General features: G+C 40.2%; 1 protein-coding gene across 2 annotated transcripts in view; it reads left to right on the top strand.

Moving 5' to 3' along the window:
• Positions 1–22,142, top strand: part of UBE2N (ubiquitin conjugating enzyme E2 N) — a 443,559-nt gene that overhangs the window by 259,565 nt on the left and 161,852 nt on the right. The window lies entirely within an intron of this gene.

Genomic DNA, 22,142 nt, shown 5'->3' with positions numbered 1-22,142 from the left:
ATTTCTTTAACATCTACTAATAAGTAAATTAATAGATAAAGAAAATTTGTTATACTGTACTCATAGATTGGAATATACATAGCAATGAAAATGAGTTAACTTTATCTAAAAGTATCAACATAAGTAAATTTTGAAACACAACGTTGAATCCTTCAGGTAAATCCAGAAAGATAAATCAGTATCAAGCATTTCCATCTTAATAGAAGACATCACCATCCCTCTGGTTGAGTTCTTCCCTGGAAAACGGAAATGGCATCCTAACTCTTCCCACTTGAACGCCTTTTATGCCATCCCCTACATGATAACTATGTCATGACCCTGCTTATATCTTTCAATGGCTTCCCATTGCAGCCTTAATAAAACCCAGACTTCTCAGTGCCATCTCTTTGGCCCTGCCTAATCTCCCCCTCTCCTCCCACCTTCACCTTCTACCCCTCTGAGCTCATCTCCTACTTCCTCCCTGGCGTCTGCGCTGTTCCAGCCACATTGTGCTTGTGGCCCTTCCTTGTACAAACCAAACTCATTCCTACATTAGGGCATCAACACTTGCTCTTCCTTCTCATCATTCAGGTTTTAATCTAAAACACAGTATCGTCACCAACACCTTTCCTCAGTGCCCTGCCAATCCCATCACTTCCCCACCTCCCCTGCCAGTCTGAACCACAGTATCATTTTCTTAAAATTGTATTAAAATACAGTATATTATCATTTTCACACAGTTACAGATGCCTGCAATTATCTCATGTATTCAAATATTTACATATTTAGAACAAAAGGTTTGCCTTGTTCACTACCATATTCCTGAGGTCTAGCACACAGTTGGCACTCAATATATATTTGTTGACTTATGTGAATTTTTAAAACCTACAAAGCTAAACTACGTAGTGTTTGTAGACACCTAGTTATGCAGTAAAAGAGAAAAAACATGGACAGGAAGGATATACAATAACTTTTGGGTAGAGTTTATCTCTAGGGAGGGTAGGAGGTCAGTAGGGTCAAAAAGTAGGACAAAGATGCCTTAAAATAAATCAGCAAAGGAAGTACAACAGTATTTATTAAATCTGGCTATCTGTTATGGCTAAGTGGTGATTACATAAGTATTGTTACAATATTCCCTGTACTTTTCTGATTGAGCTATTTCATAATACAAAAAATTATTTTTTAAAAGAGCGATTTGAGTTTGGGCATGGCAGCTCACGCCTGGAATCTCAGCACTTTGGGAGTCTGAGGTGGGTAGATCGCTTGAGGTCACGAGTTCGAGACTAGCCTGGCCAAAATGGCAAAGCCCCATCTTTACTGAAAATACAAAAATGAGGCGGGTGTGGTGGTGCACAACTGTAGTCCAAGCTACTCAGGAGGCTGAGGCAGGAGAATTGCTTGAACCCGGGAGACGGAGGTTTTGCAGTGAGCCAAGATCATGCCTGGGCAACAGAGCAAGACTCTGTCTTAAAAAAAAAAAAAAAAAAAAAAGGAGGCATTTGAAATGATAAAAATTATAGCGATAGGTAACAAATCAGCAGCTGCAAAGGATTAGGAATGTGGGGGTCACTATAAATGGGTAGCATAAAGGAGATCTTTGTGATGATAGTTCTGTATCCTGATTTCAGTGGTGGTTACGCCAATCTACAGGCAATAAAATGGCACAGAACTACACAGACACTTTATAGCAAGATCAGTTTTCTGGTTTACTTGTGCTATAGTTACAAAAGATGTAACCAACCACTGGGGGGAAAACTGGGTGACAGGTACACAGGCCTTCTCTGTACTATCCCCACAACTTCCTTTGAGATCTATAATTATTTAAAAATTTTTAAAAATATGTTCTTTTTAAAGGAGAGATATAGTCCACATGAAATAATACTTCTATTTTACAGACGAGACAAGTGAGGCCCCCAAGAAGAAAGGTAATTTGTAGTAGGTGGTGGAGGGTGGAGGGAAGAAAGGCCTGCAGAACCTGCAGCTGTTGTTGTTGTTGTTGTTGTTGTTGTTGTTGTTGTTTGTTTGAGACAGGGTCTCGCTCTGTCTCCCAGGCTAGAGTGCAGTGGTGTAATCTCAGCTCACTGCAACCTCTGGCTCCCAGATTCAAGCAATTCTCATGCCTCAGCCTCTCAAGTAGCTGGGGTTACAGGCGCAGGCCAACATGCCCAGCTAATTTTTGTATTTTTAGTAGAGATGGAGTTTGGCCATACTAGCCAGGCTGGTCTTGAACTCCTGGCCTCATGTGATCTGCCCGCCTCAGCCTCCCAAAGTGCTGGGATTACAAGTGTGTGTCACTGTGCCCAGCCCCTGCAGTTTTCTTTGAACATTCAAGAGATCAAATGCCTGGGCCTGGGTGTCTTGGTAGTCTTATCTTAGGAATCTGATATAACAATGACTTCCCAGTTAGTAACTCAGGCTGCATGGCGTAACTTAAGATCCCAAATATTAACTATTGAATCAGGTATTAAAATCAGATAAGCTGGGTTTAAATCCCGGCTCTGCCACTTAGTAAAGGGATGCCTTTCTACTTTAACCTCATTTGAGCCTCAGTTTCTTCATCTGCAAAATGTAAAGAGACTATGTGGTTTCATACCAAGCATGGTGTTACGGGAATTAAGTCAAATAATGTATGTAAAGTGCATGGAATAAAATTTGGCAAGAGTAAGCGCTCAACTAAAAGTCAAGAAACACAGCCTAATACCTGTGAAATAAATCCAAATATGTCATTATTGATCCCAAGGACTCTCCTTCACACAGTACTATCCAACCATTTAACAATCAGGTTTCCGTGCTAGGTGAAGTGTGAAAGTTCTGAGAAGTATTAAATTGTGAGTAAATAGAAGCAGGGGCAAACACAGGGGTGAGGCAAATTCAATAAAAGTATGACTGTTTCTGCCCTCTATTTGCTACTGGAAAGTAGCTGGAAGAATCACATCCCTACTAAAAAATAAATTAAAAAACAAAAAGACCAGAAAAGGAAGTAAAGTAAAATAAAATAAAATTGCTTATTTTGTTGATGTGACTCTGTAGACTGCAATAAGGGATAATCACAAATTAAATGCCCCCTAAAAATGTAGACTCTATTAGATTAACCAAACACAGAGTCAAACATAGTTATACAACTCGAAGCTCTCAAAGACTACAGGAAGACTGTAGATGGTGGTTGTTTAAAATTAAAAAGAAAAAGGAGAGCACTTCTTTTCTTTTGGTCATGAACTAACTGAATTTAACACGAATGAAAGCAGATTTAATCTGTGAGAGGAGAAGGAGCAGGCTCTACTTTCAGTTGGCCGAAGAAAAGCATTCCAGCTCTAGGGGCACAAACACATGCAAGAAATGAGAGACTCAATTTATTTCTCAAAAGGTACATTAAAGTTGACAACAAACCGGCCTGGAGTTCTGAAATCAGAACAACAAAGAAGGGTAGAACGATCGGTCTTTCAACTGAATTTATAGTGACTGGATCTGCAATTTATCTTCAGAAACACGTAAGTCAGGTATATAAAAGGGGGAAAAAAATTCTAAAATGTACCTCCTTTTTAAAAATTAAATCATAAAATTAGTTAAAATATGTGAAGCATTTCCTAAAGTTAACTATCAGCTTGGAACTCAGTAAAATAAATGTCTACTGGAAAAAGAAAAAGCTGAGCATATTTTATTTTCAGTAACGAGTAAGATTCCAAAAGCAAAATCACCCCCCATCCCTTCACAAATGCTTTTAAATCAGCAATACTGATGACAAAAAGAGCTTGTTTCATTTTGGCAAGATGTTAAGTACCCTAATAAATCTAAGTGTAATGCCCATCACATAGTTTACAAACCTAAGGAAGTCAAGGCAATAAAAGAACTCTCAATAAATCCCTACTTTCAAAGTATTGCTGACAAGAGGAATTGGTACCCTATGTTTTGGATTGGATTATTCAATTCGATGTATTAACAAAATGCAGTAAAACCTAATTCATGTACTGATTACGTAATCATAAAATTCTTGGTTAATTCTTATTTAAAACATAAAGATCAGTGACCTACAAATTCATTTCTTTCCCTGAACTCCCAGTGTTCGAGAGCTGCTATTCCCCGACAAACTCCCTTACATAACATTCTTTCTAGTAATGTGGGTCAAACATATATTTATATTATCAGCTGTCAGAACAGAGTTCTCGACAATAAATAAATTCTATACTAATTATCCAGGAGAAAAAAGAATTATATTTAAAGAAATAAAATGAGAATAGTAAAAGGAACCTGGAGATTTCTTGATTTGGAAAATAAAAATGGAAAAATCCTATCAATGCCATTAGCAAATTGTTAATTAAATGACAGATTTGAGAAAGAATATCTTCTAAAGTCTTAATGGACTCCAAAAATTAAAAGAGTTAGGCAATAGAAATTTTAATAGTTAAGAAACATCTTCATTTCACTTTTTAAAAGCTTTTTTACAGAATATGTAAAGAGCTGTAAAAATGAAAGTACTATAATATTGAAGGTCAACTTGAGTCAAAATACGAAAAGGAGACTCAGAGTTCGGCTCAACTGTTCTATTGCAGTTTCCTATTTTGGCATTCCCTGCATTATCCTTAAATTTAAATCCATGATTAACTTGAATTCATTGTCTTCTGAATTGGGATTATAAAAATTGATGTATGTGAAATGTTAAAAACAACCTGAACTGAGAAACCAATTTGTTTTTCCCTTCTTATTTCAAAAAACAATTTATTTTTGAATTTCTAAAGCAAATAATCATAATCCCCCAGGTGCTTCCTGTCAGTTGTGAACATTCTATTTGGGGACATCATGGAACTGTACATTTCGCCTCCCCTCTCTTCCTGCTGGCTTGTAATGTGTTATGGAAACACTGATTTGAAATTAAGAGTTTTGATTAAACAGGTTTTCTATGCTCTTGGTTTATTTCCTTTATTTTAAGGCAGAAGCCTCTGTATGGTAACAGTAGCTTACAAAGCCAAAGAGATTCAGACCTTAAATGGGAAATTTATTTTATTTTATTTTAGTGTGGTTTGGTTTGATTTTTTGTTTGTTTTCCTTTTTGCTGACACCCAGATCCTATTCTGACTTGACTTGGCTTTGTTTAAGATGAGTTTTCAGGATGAGTGGGCTTGGTCTTACTAGGGTTATTTTCCAGATAAGCAGGTAATTTAAAAAATAAAATACTTGTAAAAGTCCTGTAATTCCCAAAAAGTTGGCTATAATCTAAAAGGTAATTGGGATGCTACTACGATCACTTATAAAACAATTTAATATCAATGTGAAACACATGTTTTTTGAAACATATTTAGTATCTGGTTTCATCTGTAATAGGTCTTACCTATACAAATCTAAATTAAAATTTGATTTCAATTTAATTTTGACATCTAATTTATTTCTGTTCCTTGTATATGTAAATCAAGGTCGAGTCACTTCTAGTATCTCGGGCTGAGCCCTGTTTGTTTTTTTAAAACCTCCTTCTCTAACCATAAAAGCTCTCTCTTCTGGTGCTTTAAAGAAGATGCAGTGTTTCTGTGTAGGTGGAGTGCTTTCGGCATTTTGGAGTCATAGCAGATCAAGTATCCCTTGGGAAGCAGGATCTAGATATAGAGTCGGGTCAGCGTGATAATAACCTTAGGCAAAGCTAATTCCCTCTCCAGAACCACCTTCCAGTTGTAGGAAATCAGTTTTACTATTCCTAGAACTGGCCACTCAATCTGGTATCAGGAGTGGGTGCAGAGGATAACTGCTATGAAAAGAAACAAACACAAAAGGGGAGAGAGAAGATGGGAAACCAGGATAAGGGGACAGAGAGTAGGGAACTGGAGAAATTTTTACCATAGTTGTGCTTAATCAATGTCCTTTGAACAGAACTAATTGAAGATATTATTACACATACCGAAAAAAAAAAAAAGCTTTCTCAATCCTACCCTAGGGTTTTTAAAGACAGCTGTCTTTGAAGCCACAGTCAAGGAATACAGCCATGTGCCTGTCCGATAGCTGTGAATGTCTCTGATCAAGGCTGGGACGAAGTTGTTGAGGCCTTTCCATTAGGTTTCTGAGACATCTTTTCTAGAATAGAGATTTAACTTCAAGGGCAATTAATTAGCAAATAAACAAGTTTATTTGATCTCAATGGAAAATATGCTGTTTAAAAATGAACAGTATTTTAAGGAAAACCCTCAGCTATGTGTACAACTTGAAAGACAGAATTTATTTCCATCTGAAATATGCATGGGTACAACCTTTTGGGAATGTGATTTGGAAATAAATATCTATTAAAATGTTTAGTGCCATGTATCCTTGGACCCCAAAGTTCCACTGCTAAGAATGTACTCATCATATATGTTCCCATAAGCACACAGCAACATTAGTACACAGATTTGTACTGCACCATTGTTTGTAACAGCAGGAAACTGGGAACAACCTGAATATCCACTAGTACGAGATTGATTCAATCAGCAATGGTACATTCATATCATGGAATATTGTGCAGCTGTTGAAAAGAATGAGGCAAAGTCTTATGTTGCCATGAAGATATGAATAGATATAGATATAGGTAGATATAGAGAGTCCAAATATTAAATTTTAAAGCAAATTGCAAAGCAGAAAGTATAGTACAATAATATTTGTGTGTGCTTTAAAAAAATGATTTAAATAGAGGCTTCGATTGCATTAAAAAAATTCTGGAACAATAAAAAGGAAACTTTTAATAAAAGTTACCTCTGGGGAGTGGGACGGGAGTTGGGCAATTTTTTCATTTTGTGCACTTCTGAACTGACTAGATTTTGAAACATGAGCATGTTATCACTTTTAGAATAATTGAAAAACTAGCTCCTAAGAAGAGGTTGTATTTACCCTGCATTAACACAAACAAAAGGGATGCTCTTATCTGGGACAATCTATGGAAGCCACATCCCTGGCCACATTCTCATATACTGTCGAGTGAGACTCTTAAGGCTACGTGAAAAGACAAAATAACCCATGAGATATGCTGCAAAAACGTTGCACCCAGCCGTCTGCTCTCAATACCACACTCAACTGGTGCGCTTCCAAAGTGAAACGCCTTGACGTGGGTCAGCCTGTGACCGGCTCCTTGCTGCCGACGCTGGGTTACATAAGGTCCTGGGAGACCCTAGCGGCGCCCCGGACGCGTCTGGGAGGAACTGCCACGCCACAGCTCCATGGGGCTCCGCACTCGAGCCTGGCCACAGACAAAAAGAAATTTTGCTGCATCACCCCGTGGCGCCAGGATCACTTCCCTCTCGAGAGACAGTGTATGCACATCGTAGACCCTAGAGCCAGCCCTGCAGGAACTCCGTTTGAAAATTCTTCAAGAAGAAATAACCGAAACTCTGAGATTCCTCTTTCCGCAGACAGACAGACAGACAGACAGCCACACACGAACGCACACACGCTTTCTTCTCGCTCCCATCTTGTTCATTCTCCCTTAACTAGTTCCTAGAAATATCTAGCCGGGCTAATTCATTTCTGTTCCTTGTATATGTAAATCAAGGTCAAGTCGCTTCCAGTATCTCGGGCTGAGACTTTTTTGTTTTTGTTTTTTTTTAAAAAAACCTCCCTTTCTAACCATAAAAGCTCTCTCTTTTGGCGCTTCATTAACCTGGTGATTAAATGTCAAGTCTCAGGGAAAAAAGCTGGATTTGAAGGTCTGTAACCTAAATACTTCTTCCAAATCGAAAATGTTTACTCTCCTAAAGTTTATATTTCAATAAAGCGTTAAAAAAATTAGTCATTTTGTTCCAAGAGTATTCGGAGGCTAAACTGCACTGCCAACAAGTAAAAACTTGTTATCCAGCCCATTAGTGTTTAGGGAAAAGCCAGTAAGTTTAAAGAAAAAGTAACTCATCATATTACCAGGTAATCACTCTCATTTCTTCACTAACAATATCTAATTTGCTCTTCAAATAATTATAATATAAATGAAGAAAAGGAATGTAATTTTCATGTGTACATTGGGAAGCTAACTTTTTTTTTTTTTTTTTTTTTTTTTTTTTTTTTTTAGGTGGAGTCTTCCTCTGTTGCCCAGGCTGGAGTGCAGTGGCGCGATCTCGGCTCACTGCAGCCTCTGCCTCCTAGGTTCAAGCGATTCTTCTGCCTCAGCCTCCCGAGTAGCTGGGACGTGCCACCATGCCCAGCTAATTTTTGTATTTTTAGTAGAGATGGGGTTTCACCATGTTGGCCAGGATGGTCTCGATCTCCTGACCTCGTGATCTGCCCGCTTTGGCCTCCCAAAGTGCTGAGATTACAGGTGTGAGCCACCACGCCCGTACGGGAAGCTAACTTTTAATAGTTCATTTCTCCCAAACTCTGCTCTCCTCTCCAAAAAACAAGAACAGTAAACAGCAATCAAACCTCAAGTTAACCCCAGAGTAGTCTCCCTGGTTACCAGATTGAGAAATGTTATTGGAAAATAAAAGGGAAAAAGTGCCTTTTTCTAAAATCTTGGGTGCTAGTCTTGCGTCAGTAGCTAAAACTGTATTTTACTGTATCAGTAATGCTTAAAAGTCCAAATACAGTACTTGCTTATTATTATTATTATTTTATTTTATTTTATTTTATTTTATTTTTTTGAGACTGAGTCTCGCTCTGTCACCCAGGCTGGAGTGCAGTGGTGCAATCTCGGCTTACTACAACCTCTGCCTACCAGGTTCAAGCAATTCTCCTGCCTCAGCCTCCTAAGTAGCTGGGATTATAGGTGCATGCTACCACGCCCGGCCAATTTTTGTATTTTTAGTAGAGATGGGGTTTCACCATGTTGGTCAGGCTGGTCTCGAACTCCTGACCTCATGATCTGCCCACCTTGGCCTCCCAAAGTGCTGGGATTACAGGCGTGAGCCACTGCACCCGGCCTAGAAAGTCCATCTTAACAATCCAGTACTTTGTCAACCTTCTCAGCTTTGGCACTAAAGGGAGTGCTGTTAACAGCCCTCAAAACTGAAGTTCCTTTATTTCTTCTGCCACTTAGAAAAAGTTTTGCCACAAAGTGCTAATAACACTAAATTCCTACAAATCAACTTGGAAATGTCTACATGTGTTTCTCCTAGAAAAAGTGCCAGACATCAGTTTTATCTGGCAATCATCAAAATACATCAGACCGCAAATCTATACATTCCTGGACCTCACAAGAAGCATAGCGAGGAATTTCAGCAAGCGAACCAAAGTACTCAGCTACACTGCAACATCTGCAGTCTACAACATGGGCAACAATACTGACATCAACCACTGCTGCCAAGAACATGCAACACCAAAAACAAAACAAAACAAAAACAAAAACAAAAAAAGGTAATGGGGACATTTCAAATCCATATTCTCAATTTCTGGCTTAAGATTACAGTATTATTTAGCCCACCATCACTAAACTCACTTAAGAAAAACAAGCAGGAAGCCCAAGGATATGGATTTATTTTTATTTGCATATTTTGTATTATTTTATGAGAAGACAAATGATAGAACCCATGGGAATTTAGGTTAAAAAAAAAAAATTTCCCAGAATGTCAAGGTTGGTATAACTTCTCTAACTAGAATAGGGTGTACATGGTGACCTCAAAACAGGAAGTGCATTTGAAATCTGTCAGTCATATATTCACCACCTACTGTGAAAAATATATGATGGGGGTTGCAGACTGCAAGGCACTGCCTGCCCAGAATCTGCAGTCTAACTAGAGAAGATAACACTAAAAGAGTTGAGAAAGGTATAGGACGGGCAGGCACAGAGGAGGGAAGCAAAGGATGGATGTTTTCCATGTTTTAAACCATGCTGCACGGTAAATAATGATAGCATTGGGAAGAAAGGAACACATATGACAAGCATAAGAATTCTGCTCCAGCCAGAAACCTGCTGGAGGAAATGCGGTCTATGCATACCCCTACCCCTGCTTTATGTCCCTGATCTATCAACAAATTCACTCTGTCAGGCCAGGCGCAGTGGCTCATGCCTGTAATCTCAGCACTTTGGGAGGCCGAGGCGGGTGGATCACCTGAGGTCAGGAGTTCAAGGCCAGCCTGGCCAACATGGCAAAACCCCTTCTCCACTAAAAATAAAAAAAAATAGCTGGGCTTGGTGGTGCTGCCTGTAGTCCCAGATACTTAGGAGGCTGAGACAGAAGAGTCACTTGAACCCGGGAGCTGGAGATTGCAGTGAGCCGAGAACATGCCATTGCACTCCAGCCTAGGCAACAAAGCGAGACTCTGGCTCAAAAAAAAGAAAAAAAAAAAGAGAATCACTCTGTCTCCAGAATTTCTCACAAATTCCTCCAACTCCTCTTCTTCCTTCTCCCCATTGCTGCCTTAGGCTGCATTGACCTCCTCAACGATCACTTTCCTTTGGTGATGTTGAGTGTTGACTCACATCCTCTGGTGTGTGAGTTTTGACTTTTTTTTATGGACCCCCTCTCAGAATACTGTGCTTAAATCATAAAATAAAATACAATAGATAAATTATATTAAAATGTAAATATCAATTTTTTTTAAAGTTGTCACACAGTATATATGTGCTCCTTTATTAATTCATTAACAATTAATGGCAGTGAGTCTAATATCTACAATAATTTCAGTTTAGTGATAAGTGTAAAAGATATTTTGAGATACCTACAACAGCTGTAATACGCTATCAGAACATTTCTACTGGTGATAAACTCATATCTTCTGTTAATTCTACTGTGATCCATTGCCTAGATTCAGATTTAAAGGAAAGGCTAAATTTCAGTTTAGAGGATAGTGACAATGGCCAGTATAACTTTTTTCCAGTCCAAGTTCACAGATCCCAGACATCTTATCCATGGGTCCCTTGGAAGTCTAGGGATAAAGTTCAGAAGCCTTGACCTCAGGTCATGTCCCTCCAGAGCAGCCTCCACATTGCCACCAAATCTGATGCAGTTACTCTGTTGTTCAAAAGCCTTCGATAGCTCCTTCACTTCCCAGGTAAAATACTAACTCTTTTGAAAGGCAGGCAAAGCCCTAAGTGCTCAGTTCCCTGCCCACCAACTCCGGGTTATCTCCTGGTTGGTTTCCCCTTTTGTGTTTGGAGTTCCACCCACAGTGGTGGAACTTATGGGAACAAACTGTGTTCTCTCACACCTTCGTGTGGTCTGCTCTACTTGGAACTGCCTTGCCTGGCTTTTTGGCCACGCCAACTTTTTTTTTTTTTTTTTTTTTTTTTTTTAGACAGAGTCTCGCTCTGTCACCCAAGTTGGAGTGCAGTGGCACAATCTCAGCTCACTGCAACCTCTGCCTCCCAGGTTCAAGCGATTCTCCTGCCTCAGCCTCCTGAGTAGCTGCAACTACAGGCACCCGCCACCATGCCCAGCTACTTTTTTGTATTTTTAGTAGAGATGGGGTTTCACCATGTTAGCCAGGATGGTCTTGATCTCACGACCTCGTGATCTGCCTGCCTCGACCTCCCAAAGTGCTGGGATTACAGGCGTGAGCCACTGCGCCCAGCTGCCAACTGATTTTTTAAGTCTCAGATGAAAAGCTGCCTCCTTTCTGATGTCTTTCTTGACTCCCTCAAACAGATCCAGATAGGTCTTCTCTGCTCCGCTGCTCTTTGCAGAGACCTCCATTGCAGGCATTATCTTACTGTACCATGCATCATGGCACTGCTGGCTTGTGTGTTTCTCTGCTACACAGAATCTCCTTGAGGTCAGGGACTGTGGTTTTTGTTTTTGTTTTTTGTTTTCTCTTTGAGACAGTCTCACTCTGTCACCCAGGCAGGAGTGCAGTGGTGTCATCTCAGCCCACTGCAACCTCTGCCTCCCGGGTTCAAGTAATTCTCGTGCCTCAGCCTCCAAAGTAGCTGAGACTACAGGCGCACGCCATCACACCTGGCGAATTTTTGTAATTTTAGTAGAGATGGGGTTTTGCCATGTTGGCCAGGCTGGTCTTGAACTCCTGGCCTCAAGTGATCCACCCGTGTCGGCCTCCCAAAGTGTTGGGATTACAGGTGTGAGCCACTGCACCCGGCCAGGGACTGTGTTTTTTAACATTCCCCAGAACCTGCCTCATGACTACAACAAGTAGATGCTCAGTATATATTTATTGAATGAGTGAGTGAATGAATGATCGAATAAATGAATAACTAAATAAATGAAAGAAATAAATATAAAGAGGGAGAAGTTAAAGATAATGCAAACTTTCAATCTGGGTTAGTGTAGAAAAACTGAAATGAAGAAAACATTGAACAAGGGAAAAAAAATGTGTTCAGTAGAGTGTTGTAAATTAAGTACATTTTTCATATTCTAATTTTTTCAGAGATAGTGACCCATGAATGTAGTAGTGCATAATTGTCCATTAAAACACAGCATTTATTCTGGTATTTTCGTTATACAGAAATTTGCTACAGCAAAAGGCCCCATCCTAGAAAGAAGTTGCATTCTAAAGCAGGGTTTGCAAACCAGTTGTCTGGAATTTACAATACAATTTTCCTCAGAAGCAAATTAAAATTGGTGATTAGGTACCCAATTTATCACACAAAAGTCCATTTACCCTCTAATGTGCCTGAAAAGCTTCAAGTCTGATTAAAAACTGGTAGAAAATAATACTATTTAATATTATTGAAATATAGCCAATTAAGCAAAACAGTAAACAATAGAAGTGAATGTGAATATAATTTATTTATCTCGAATATTGACACTGGAGAAAAGACAGGGTTAATTTTAGCAAGTGAGGAAGCCCAAGAGATGTTTGTGAAGATCAGAAGAACTTCCGGTCATTCAGAAACTTTTTGAGGTTAGTAGCCCTAGCTCTTTAATACGGTTAGTCCTTTGTATCCGTAGGTTCCCATCCACGGATCCAACCAACCAACAGAATGAAAATATTTGGCAGGAGGAAAAAGCAATAAAAAATAATAATACAACACTAATAAATAATACAAATCTTTAAAATACAGTATAACAACTATTTATATAGCATTTACATTGTATTAGGTATTATTAGAGATGATTTAAGGTATATGGGAGGATGTATGCAGATTATATGCAAATACTATACCATTTCATATAAGAGACTTAAGCATCTTCAGATTTTGGTATCCTTGGCAGGGCTTGCGGGGGTGGGGGGGCGGGGGCGGGAGTCCTGGGATCAATCCCCAAAGATACAGAGGGATGAATTACATGTAATTTCATTTCAAGGCTTGAGATCTTTCCTTTGGCTTACACAAAGGACAGACACTGTTTTGCAGTACCTGAAAAACTTTTGGAAGACAAAGGCAAAAGACAGATGGAATTAAAGAGGCTATGTGTGTCCTCTAGAGTTTACGTGAAGTCAGATTTGCCAAGCTAGGCAGAAAAAAAGAAGGAAGCAGAATATATATGGCATGGTATATGTGGTGGTTACACCATGCTGCTCACCAAATATTTCTGTTTCTCTCCTCGGCACAGGGGAGAACTGTGCTTCCTGGCCCCCTTATGGTTGGGTGGCATTATTTTACAGAGTTCTGACCAAACATTCAGGAGCAGAAGTGACAGGGCATTTAAACACCAATAAGAGATCCTCTGATTCTCCTCGCCCATTGGCTCAGCACCTCAGCCCAGTTTTTTGGGGAGATGCTGCAGCTGCTTCATCAACCTTGTTCTGAGTGGCTAAAAGAGCCTCCCTGGTGATTATGACAGACATGTATAGATGTAGAAACCTTTACTGTCTTAAGCCACTGAGAGTTTGGGGTTGTTTGTTCTGCAACATAAAATGGCTGTTATGATGGACACATCATTTATAAAATTTACCTCCATAGAAAGGAAAGGAGTAACAGGGAAGAGTTTGTGGGCTATGGTTGCCCCAGATAGACACCTAAAGGAGATTAAAAGAAGGGAGGAATGGCCAGGCGTGGTGGCTTACGCCTGTAATCCCAGCACTTTGGGAGGCCAAGGCAGGTGTCACCTGAGGTCAGGAATTTGAGACTAGTCTGGCCAACATGGTGAAACCCCGTCTCTACAAAAAATACAAAAATTAGTTGGGCATGGTGGCAGGCACCTGTAATCCCAGCTACTCGGAAGGCTGAGGCGGGAGAATCGCTTGAATCTGGGACGTGGAGGTTCCCTTGAACCTGGGAGGTGGAGGTTTCTGTGAGCTGAGATCACGCCATTGCACTCCAGCCTAGGTAACAAAAGCGAAACTCCGTCTCAAAAAAAAAAAAAGGGAAGAAACGGTGTAAACTCAGATGTCACGGACTCTTCCAAGCTGGATGATCAGGATTTGGGTAGATCTTGGATGATCAGGATTTGGGTAGATCTTATATTACTTCTGAAACCAAAGTCCCAATAATAGCATCATTATTAAGATGCATCATTGTTAAGAGGTCATAACCCTCTTAATGTTAACCACATGTTGATATATTACTACATGTGACTAGCGGACAATATTGAGGTACATGCTGGTTGCAGGCATCAGAGGTTAAAAGCATTTGCAAGCTTATTGAGAAAATGAACAGAAGAGTGAGAAAACCATGATTTTTGAGTCAGAGTGGCTTGAATTCAAATCTCAAGTTTCCCTCCTGTTAAATAAAAATTATAGAAAGTCATTGTTTTGGACTAAGGTCTTACACTAGATCCCAAAATCTAATCTAATCAAAATGGAGTCACTTAAGCTGAGGTTTTTACCAAACTGAAACTAAGTTGTTATCTGACCTTCTGAGAAGAAATCGGGAGAGAGATAACAGCCTAATTTCCCAAGCAGGCTAGTTTCAATCAGCATGATAATGAATTTCCCTCTACTGTAATCCTTACAAAAAAGTAACCTGGAGTAACCTGATGTTAACCAATCAGCTTCTTTTCTATTTTTCTGTCTCCCTGTCCCCACCTTACAACGAACTTAACTCTGGAAAGGACTAAACCACTCTGGGTTCTGTTTTTGCTTTCTTCGGCTCCTCTCTGGCTGTAAAACCAACCTCTTCTGCTCAGCTCATTGGAACACTTACTCTATTTTACGGAATTAAGTGCTACCCAATTCTAGAATTGCAAATAAAGGTAATTAAGGTCTTTAAGATAAATTATTGTGATTTTGTCTTTTGACACTGTTAAATCATTTAATCTGTGTACATGTCAATCTCCTTGTCTCTGAAGTGGTGATAAAAGCAGAATCTACTTCAGAGGTTTGTTGGGAGCTTTCAGTGAGGTCATACTTGTAAAGTGTCAAATGTAATGCCTGGCATTAGTAAATGTTCTAGCTTTTTTCAGTCGTCTGGAAGCCCAAGAGTTGGTTTGTTATAGAGTGGTTGCCTGTCATGCCTCGGATATAATAAATCCCATGGCCTACCCAATGCAGCTTCAAACTGGATCTCTGGGGGGCCTTCAGCCATTACCAGGCCCAATGATATACCTCTCCTTGAGACATCTGATTACCCCAACCTTCCTCCTTGCCTATCAAGACCAGAGATATGCCCCACTTTAACAAAGATCCAGGAAAAAACAAATATGCAAGATGGATAGATTGGGGCAGGATGATTCATGCACCAAGATTCTTTTAATTTTACCAAAGAATCTAAGAATTTCCTTAGTATATTATAGCTTTTTTGTTTCTTTTACTTTTTTCTTAATTGCTTGACAGATGAAAATAAAGCTCAATGGCACTCTTATCTATTGAGGATCAATTGGAAATAAGAATTATCTATGTAAATGGGAAAAATGACTTGCAAAAACACACCCTATGCTCATCATCTTCTGGGAATACCTCTGTATGTTAGCTGGGGCGCAGAGCGAAGACAGCCCTCCAGGTCCCTTGATAATGAAAATTCATCCAAAGGGTTATGATGATGATGATGATGACTGGCACACACCAGATTCCTGTGTCTCCATCACAACCAAGATCTAAAAACCCAAGTCAAAACTCGTCGATGATAGGGTGGTGCTCAAAGATCCATAGCTAAAAGAAAACACAAAATTCTTCTAACCAGGATAAAAAACAGCTGGCTGTGAAAAAAAAACCCAGAGTTAAGAAGGAAGTATATTTTCAAAATAAATGAGAATATATTATGGCATGGAGGTAAAATCTATACTACAATCTACGTAGAAACTGAGATTCCACAGTTATGTGGAGCCCGCCTCTCCTCTGAGCACTCCCACCCCAGTGTGCTATCACATCTGGGCAGATGGGGACCTCCTTGGAAGGGACCAAAAATCATGAAGGCTCCAGGTTCTTCAATTTACAGATAACAGAGATTCAATGTTTGGCCCAAGGTCAGAGAACCAGAGTGGACTCCAAGTTTTCCAATTCCTAGTTCAGGGTTGTGCCCACTGCACCATGACCTCTTGCTTTCCTGAGAATAGAATCTGTGCCAGTTACCCCAACTTGCCCAAAGTGGAAGCCAGTCCTCAAAGGGAAGCATGCAATCTGTGTGACTCAAAGCCCTAAACTCCAGGGCAAATCTGAGCCTGCAGCCAAGGAAGGAGAGTCAACATGTGACCCTCTCCCCAATCTTCTCACAAGGACCACCTCCCTCCTACCCACCTCACACCTAACCGGTCTCCCTCACTCCGCCCTTGCTTTGCTCCATTTTTCCGAAGGACCTCCAAAGGGATGATATAAAACACAAACCTAGTTCTGCTGTTTCCCCCTCCATTTGAAAAGCTGACATCTGCTCCCTACTGCCCTCAGGATAAATTCCAAGATTTTCAGCCAGGCCTGCAAGATCTGCCCCAAGTCACCCTCAGACAGCACCTCCCACAAGCCTCATCTCTACCCTCTTCTTCAACCTTTCAGCCAAAATATCTTCCCCACTCAGCAGGTCTGAGGACTCCCTCCAGCCTATTAACACTCAGACACAAGATACCTTCCTCTGGGGGCTTGTCTTCTACAAACCCTCAAAGCAGGTCAATGGCACCCGGTCCGCAAAGTAACTACACTGCCTTTAACAATGCATTTTACAATAAGTTATTCATGTAGTTACATCTCCTGTACAATATGGTATCCTGAGATGCAGAACCTGGGTTTGATTCATGACTTCCCTACTTAACTGGGCAGGATATTTTTACCTGAGTTTCTGTTTCATTTGGAATAAATGAGGGTCATACATACCGCTTCAGGTTGTTGTGATGATTAAATGCAATGGCTAAGCAGGGTATGGGATATATTAGACTGTTTAATAAATGTTAGTCCTCCTCCTCTCCATCCCTTCTCACAGTCTGTAAGAGCTCCCTCCATGAAAGAACACTTCCTACTTGCCTTTGTATTCCTGTTGAGTAATACAGTATACATTCAATAAACGTTGGCAGAAAAGAAAGGAGGAGGGAGAAAGCAGGTGAGAAGGGAGGGAAGAAGAAAAAGATCAGAAAACTAATGAGATAAATGAACAAAGCTAGAAGGAAAAAAGAGGCCCTGATCTGTAAGAGCTGAGTTGTTATAAACAATGATCACGTGATTTTGAGATTGCCCAACATCTTCCTACTAAGAAATTAAAAAGGTAGCTACAGATACCACAGAGTAACTAGAAAAAGACACAGAATCAGGAGATGGCCTGATCCACAGTAGAAGACAATGTAGCCCAATATAATATTGACACACATTAAAATAATAATAATAATTCCTTGTTCACTCCTACTCTGCTCTAAGCACTGGACTTGGTATAAAAGAGGCTACAAATAAACTGATCTTACTCTAATGAGGTCTAAATTATTGAGGAGGACATAATACCTAGATTAGTGCTATGTTGTTAAATCAGCTATCTGGTGGGAGGAGTCTTAATTTATAGCATCTGCCAATTTCTGTGGTGTAACACTCCCACCATGGCTGATTTTAATCTATCAATAATTTATGTATAATGATTTAGCTCACAAAATCTCTCAGTATTTAATAATTGGCTCTCAGGAGCCTCCACACACTACTGATGCTCCCTCTCCCTTGTTTTTCTCTCTTGATATTTTTTTTAGCCAGTTTGTTGCATATTAACATCCCTATCACATGATGGACAAGGAAAATAAAATGACAGAACGAAGAAGCAGCTGATTTTTCTGTCAGTGGTTCTAGCAAAGGAGATAGAATGGGGAGGAAATTGAAACTATTGGCTAGATGTGTTTATGGGCTTCTATTATTCCCCATTCTCTCTGCCTCTTCTTCCAAGAGATAATTATGAGCAGATGCTCTAATCCAATACGTAAAATACAAAGACGCTTTCTGACCAAATACAGAATTGATGGCCACAACCTAGAAATAAAAATGAAGAGAAACAAGCTATGCTGGAAACCTAAGATGGGTCAAGTTCATCAAGATGGCAGGGGGGATGTTAAAATGGGAAGTCAAACAACTTTCTCTGGGTAGAAATAACATGGCCTCTTTTTCTTTTCGTTTTCTTTTTTTTTTTCCGGAAACATAGTCTCACTCTGTTGCCCAGGCTGGAGTGCAGCGGCGAGATCGCCACTCACAGCAACTTCCGCATCCCGGGTTCAAGCAATTCTCCTGCCTCAGCCTCCCCAGTAGCTGGGACTATAGGTGCGCGCCACCACACCTGGCTAAATTTTTGTATTTTTAGTAGAGACGTGGTTTCGCCATGCTGGCCAGGCTGGCTTGAACTCTTCCGTCCACCTGGGCCTCCCAAAGTGCTGGGATTACAGGCATGAGCCACTGCGCCCGGCCAACATGGACTTTTTCTGAATATTGAAGATCACAGCGGCATTCTGGACCAAATACTAAACAGGAAAAAGGATATCAAACTAACAGAAGGGAAAAAATGCTTAGCAAAAAAGAAACAAACAAACAAACAAAAAACAGAAATGTTTATCTTTAACACTGTAGGAAACTGGGGAGATGTAGGAAAATTTTATGAAGTTCTGTGATGGTTTAACTGGCGAAAAAGCCTCACCCCACCATGACAAGGGGGCTCCTTGGGTGGCATTTATGCTGAGACAGGAGGAGAAGGCAGCTGGCGATATTTCCTTTTCTCTCACTGGGACTCTGGCAAGCCTTTCTCTAAGAGAAGCAAAGCCATGTGAATAATACATCACAAAATGCACTCCTGATCTAAGGCAAGTCAGAATGCCTGTAAGTTAAGGATGTGGGTCAAAGTGAGAGTTGTCTGTAAAAGCAGTTCGTTTCATCTTTATAGATACATGTTTACTGACGTAAGTCCTATTCTCTGTGGCACACTTAGCTGATCCAGCCTCCTTTGCTGACAAAGCTCAGGAAGGTGTAGGTAGGAATAGCCAGCTCTGCTCCATGACTTCAGACACTGGCGACTCCAGGACTTTTAGAGGCTACTCTAACAACGGTTGTTAACTTTATTACCTTAGTAATAAAGTCACCTGAACTCAAGCCACGCAGAGGACAAGTTAGAAAAATCAAAATATGTGAAGATGAGAATACAAGAACCATGCATATGAAGAAATGAAGCAAAACTCTCACAGAATCATTCTTACATATAGACGTATAGCAGAAGCAAAGGAATGGAGGGCATTTTTATTCCGTGCAAATGAAGGTTAACTTAACACTGAAAAAGGGGCCTGCTATACTTAAAAAATAAGTGGATTTAAAAAAAAAAAATGCCCATAACAAAAGTGTGGCATCTGGGGCTGGCTACTTGCTTCACAACCTGAATGGAACCAAAAAGAAATACAAAGAGATTTAATCTTAAGGTAGTCCAAATCATTCAATTACCTAACTCAAGGAGAGTATAATTATCCTCTTTCACTGGAGTATCATGCGGCCAGAAGGGCTGTGTTAGATGAGTCAAGAGGGCAACTTTATGATAGGAAAGGGAGAAAGTAAGGCAGGAATTAACTATGCCCTTATGCCCATGAGCAGGCAAAAGCAAGAATGGGTCCTGCTGGTAAGGAAGGGAGGGTGGGCAGTGGCCCGGGCATTGTGGCTGGGTGTGAGTCACATCTGGCGGAGGTAGAAATGAGATCATCAAACAACATGGATGGGAGGTTTTGGATTTTAAAACAGCAAACAGATTAGAAATGTTAAAGAGTTAAAATTAACAAAAAACTAATGTGGATCAAGACATGAAACCCAGCAGAGGCAGATTTTTCAGAATCAGGTAGAGGAGGCCGAGAACTGGAATTATCCCATAGGGTATTCCACAGGCCTGGTTTCTGAATCCCAGCAGAAGAAATATATGATGTTAAGAGAATGTAGGGCTTGCAGGAGAGCAAAGAAGAGTCTCGGCAATCTTAAAGGGTAGGAGCGTGCAACTTTTAAAAATAGTAATCCTAAGACTAAAATATCTGTGTTTGAATCCTGACTCTGTCATTGATTGGCTGGGTTGTGTGCATGTGTGCGTGTGTGTGCGTGCAAATCTCCCAGCCCCTCTGGATTCGAAAGTCTTCCATAAAATCCATAATATGTGATCTAAAAAGTGGTTTCAAGCTTTAAAATTCTAAGAAGTTAAAAAAACTGGAAAAGGAGAATACAGAAGACCTCTTAAGTAAATGAAAGGCATACGACAATATTGTTTTGCTCTAAAGGATAGGAAGGACCACTTAGAGACAGAAACTTCAGCCCAGCTGTTAGACATAACCACAGCCACTCAAACCCCACCTACCCTGTGCCTAAACTCACAACTGAGAAGGGCACGGCCTGGTCTCAGGACATTCCATCCCTTGGATTATTTGACGAAGATGACGTCTCCGTCTCCTACGATCCTAACAGGGTACAATTTTCTAAAAGCAGAGAAAATCCTCCCCAAGAAAATAAACACTCCCAAACAACTGTCCCATTCTGTTACCTATTTGGATTACATAATTATTATGAAGTCAAGACTTTCTTACTGACACACCAAAAAAGACCTCTCATCTCATAAGCTGCACTGCCTTTTTCTCCACTATCCAAAGTTCCGAAAAATCTCCAAGTCCTTAAAAAGCAATCACCACTGCTCACTGTAATGGTCATGAAAAACTGCACTGCCTCATCTCTGCCCAGAACAGAAACTGAGGTCAAAATATTTTCAGAGTTTGGGGATATATAAATCCTGTATACCATATTCTTCAACAACAACAATAATAAATGTCCTCATAAAAGCCCTAAATTGCCATGCATTGGGAGAAAACACTGGATATTTTTCCAGGCTTTGCTGAGGATAATTCAGACAAGTGTACTTTTTGTTCCACCATGTATAAAATGGGGCAACCAATAATTGGTAACTGGCATTGATCAGCCACGGAGTGAAATAGGAAGTCCCCTCCCCGCCCACCTGCACAGCAGTCATTATGAGCTCCCCTTTCAGGCGTGTTTGAGGGGAAAAAAAACCACTGGGCCAGGCTGACTAGAATCCCACAGAGCACAGTGCTAATTAAGGTATCTATACTTTTCCAGTTGATCTGGTTGAAGCAGCAGTAGAAACACCAAGGGTTCCTTTTCAGCCTGCTCTAACTTGTTTGTCTGGATCAATGTAGACATTTTCGGCAGCAATTTGCTCTTCCCAATTCCTCTCCCGGAAAAAAAAAAAAAAAAAAAAAAAAGAGCTAGGATATTTCTAGAAGGCCTCTTGACTCACCAATCGGGAGGGGAACCTCCTATCATCATTGTACTTTGCTCATTTTGTTCTTGGGAAAATTAAATGAGATAATACAAGTGCTGAGTAAGAACCTGGTTCACAATCAACTCAGTCAATAAATGATGTCAGTCATCGTAAAAAATAAAAATAAAAAAAATAATTGCCTCCTGATGTTTATCAACTTACTTGCAATACGGAAGATTAAAATATAAGGCAATAGGTTTCACGGCACACTCCAGAGATGTTTGTGCTGTCCTCCAGCCTTCTCATAATTAGTCACTTGTAAGCAGTAACTCAGAACTTTTTCCAATTTCACGGGTACGCATGCCCTACAACTGCCTCCCCGCTCCCAGTAACTGAGAAATACAGTGTTCGAAACAGTGACAACAGAAATGCAAAAGACCTTTAAAGAAATTCCACAAAGCCCCTTGGCACTGATCATATAGAAGTTGTGCCAGAAAAATCAAACATCCAACACTAAACAGATGTTGTCAGTGGGATAAAAAGGGTGAATGAAGCACAGATTCTGAGCATCCTAATGAAACGGCTATGGCCCCATCATAGATCCGACCCTAAATGTCTAGCTTGTCTTGAAGTTTTAGGCCACAAATAAACTCTTCCTAAGGTACACCTAGTATTTGGCTCTGCTGTTTGGATATACATAGTATGTTTCCTGCCAGGCACAAAACCATTTTCAACTTCTTCATGAAAATAAGGTAAGATATGCAGTAAGCAGGTTTTA

Source organism: Macaca thibetana, chromosome 11, assembly GCF_024542745.1.
Source record: "Macaca thibetana thibetana isolate TM-01 chromosome 11, ASM2454274v1, whole genome shotgun sequence".
In the NCBI taxonomy this organism is placed as follows: Eukaryota; Metazoa; Chordata; class Mammalia; order Primates; family Cercopithecidae; genus Macaca; species Macaca thibetana.
This window is presented reverse-complemented; position numbering and strand designations above follow the sequence as displayed.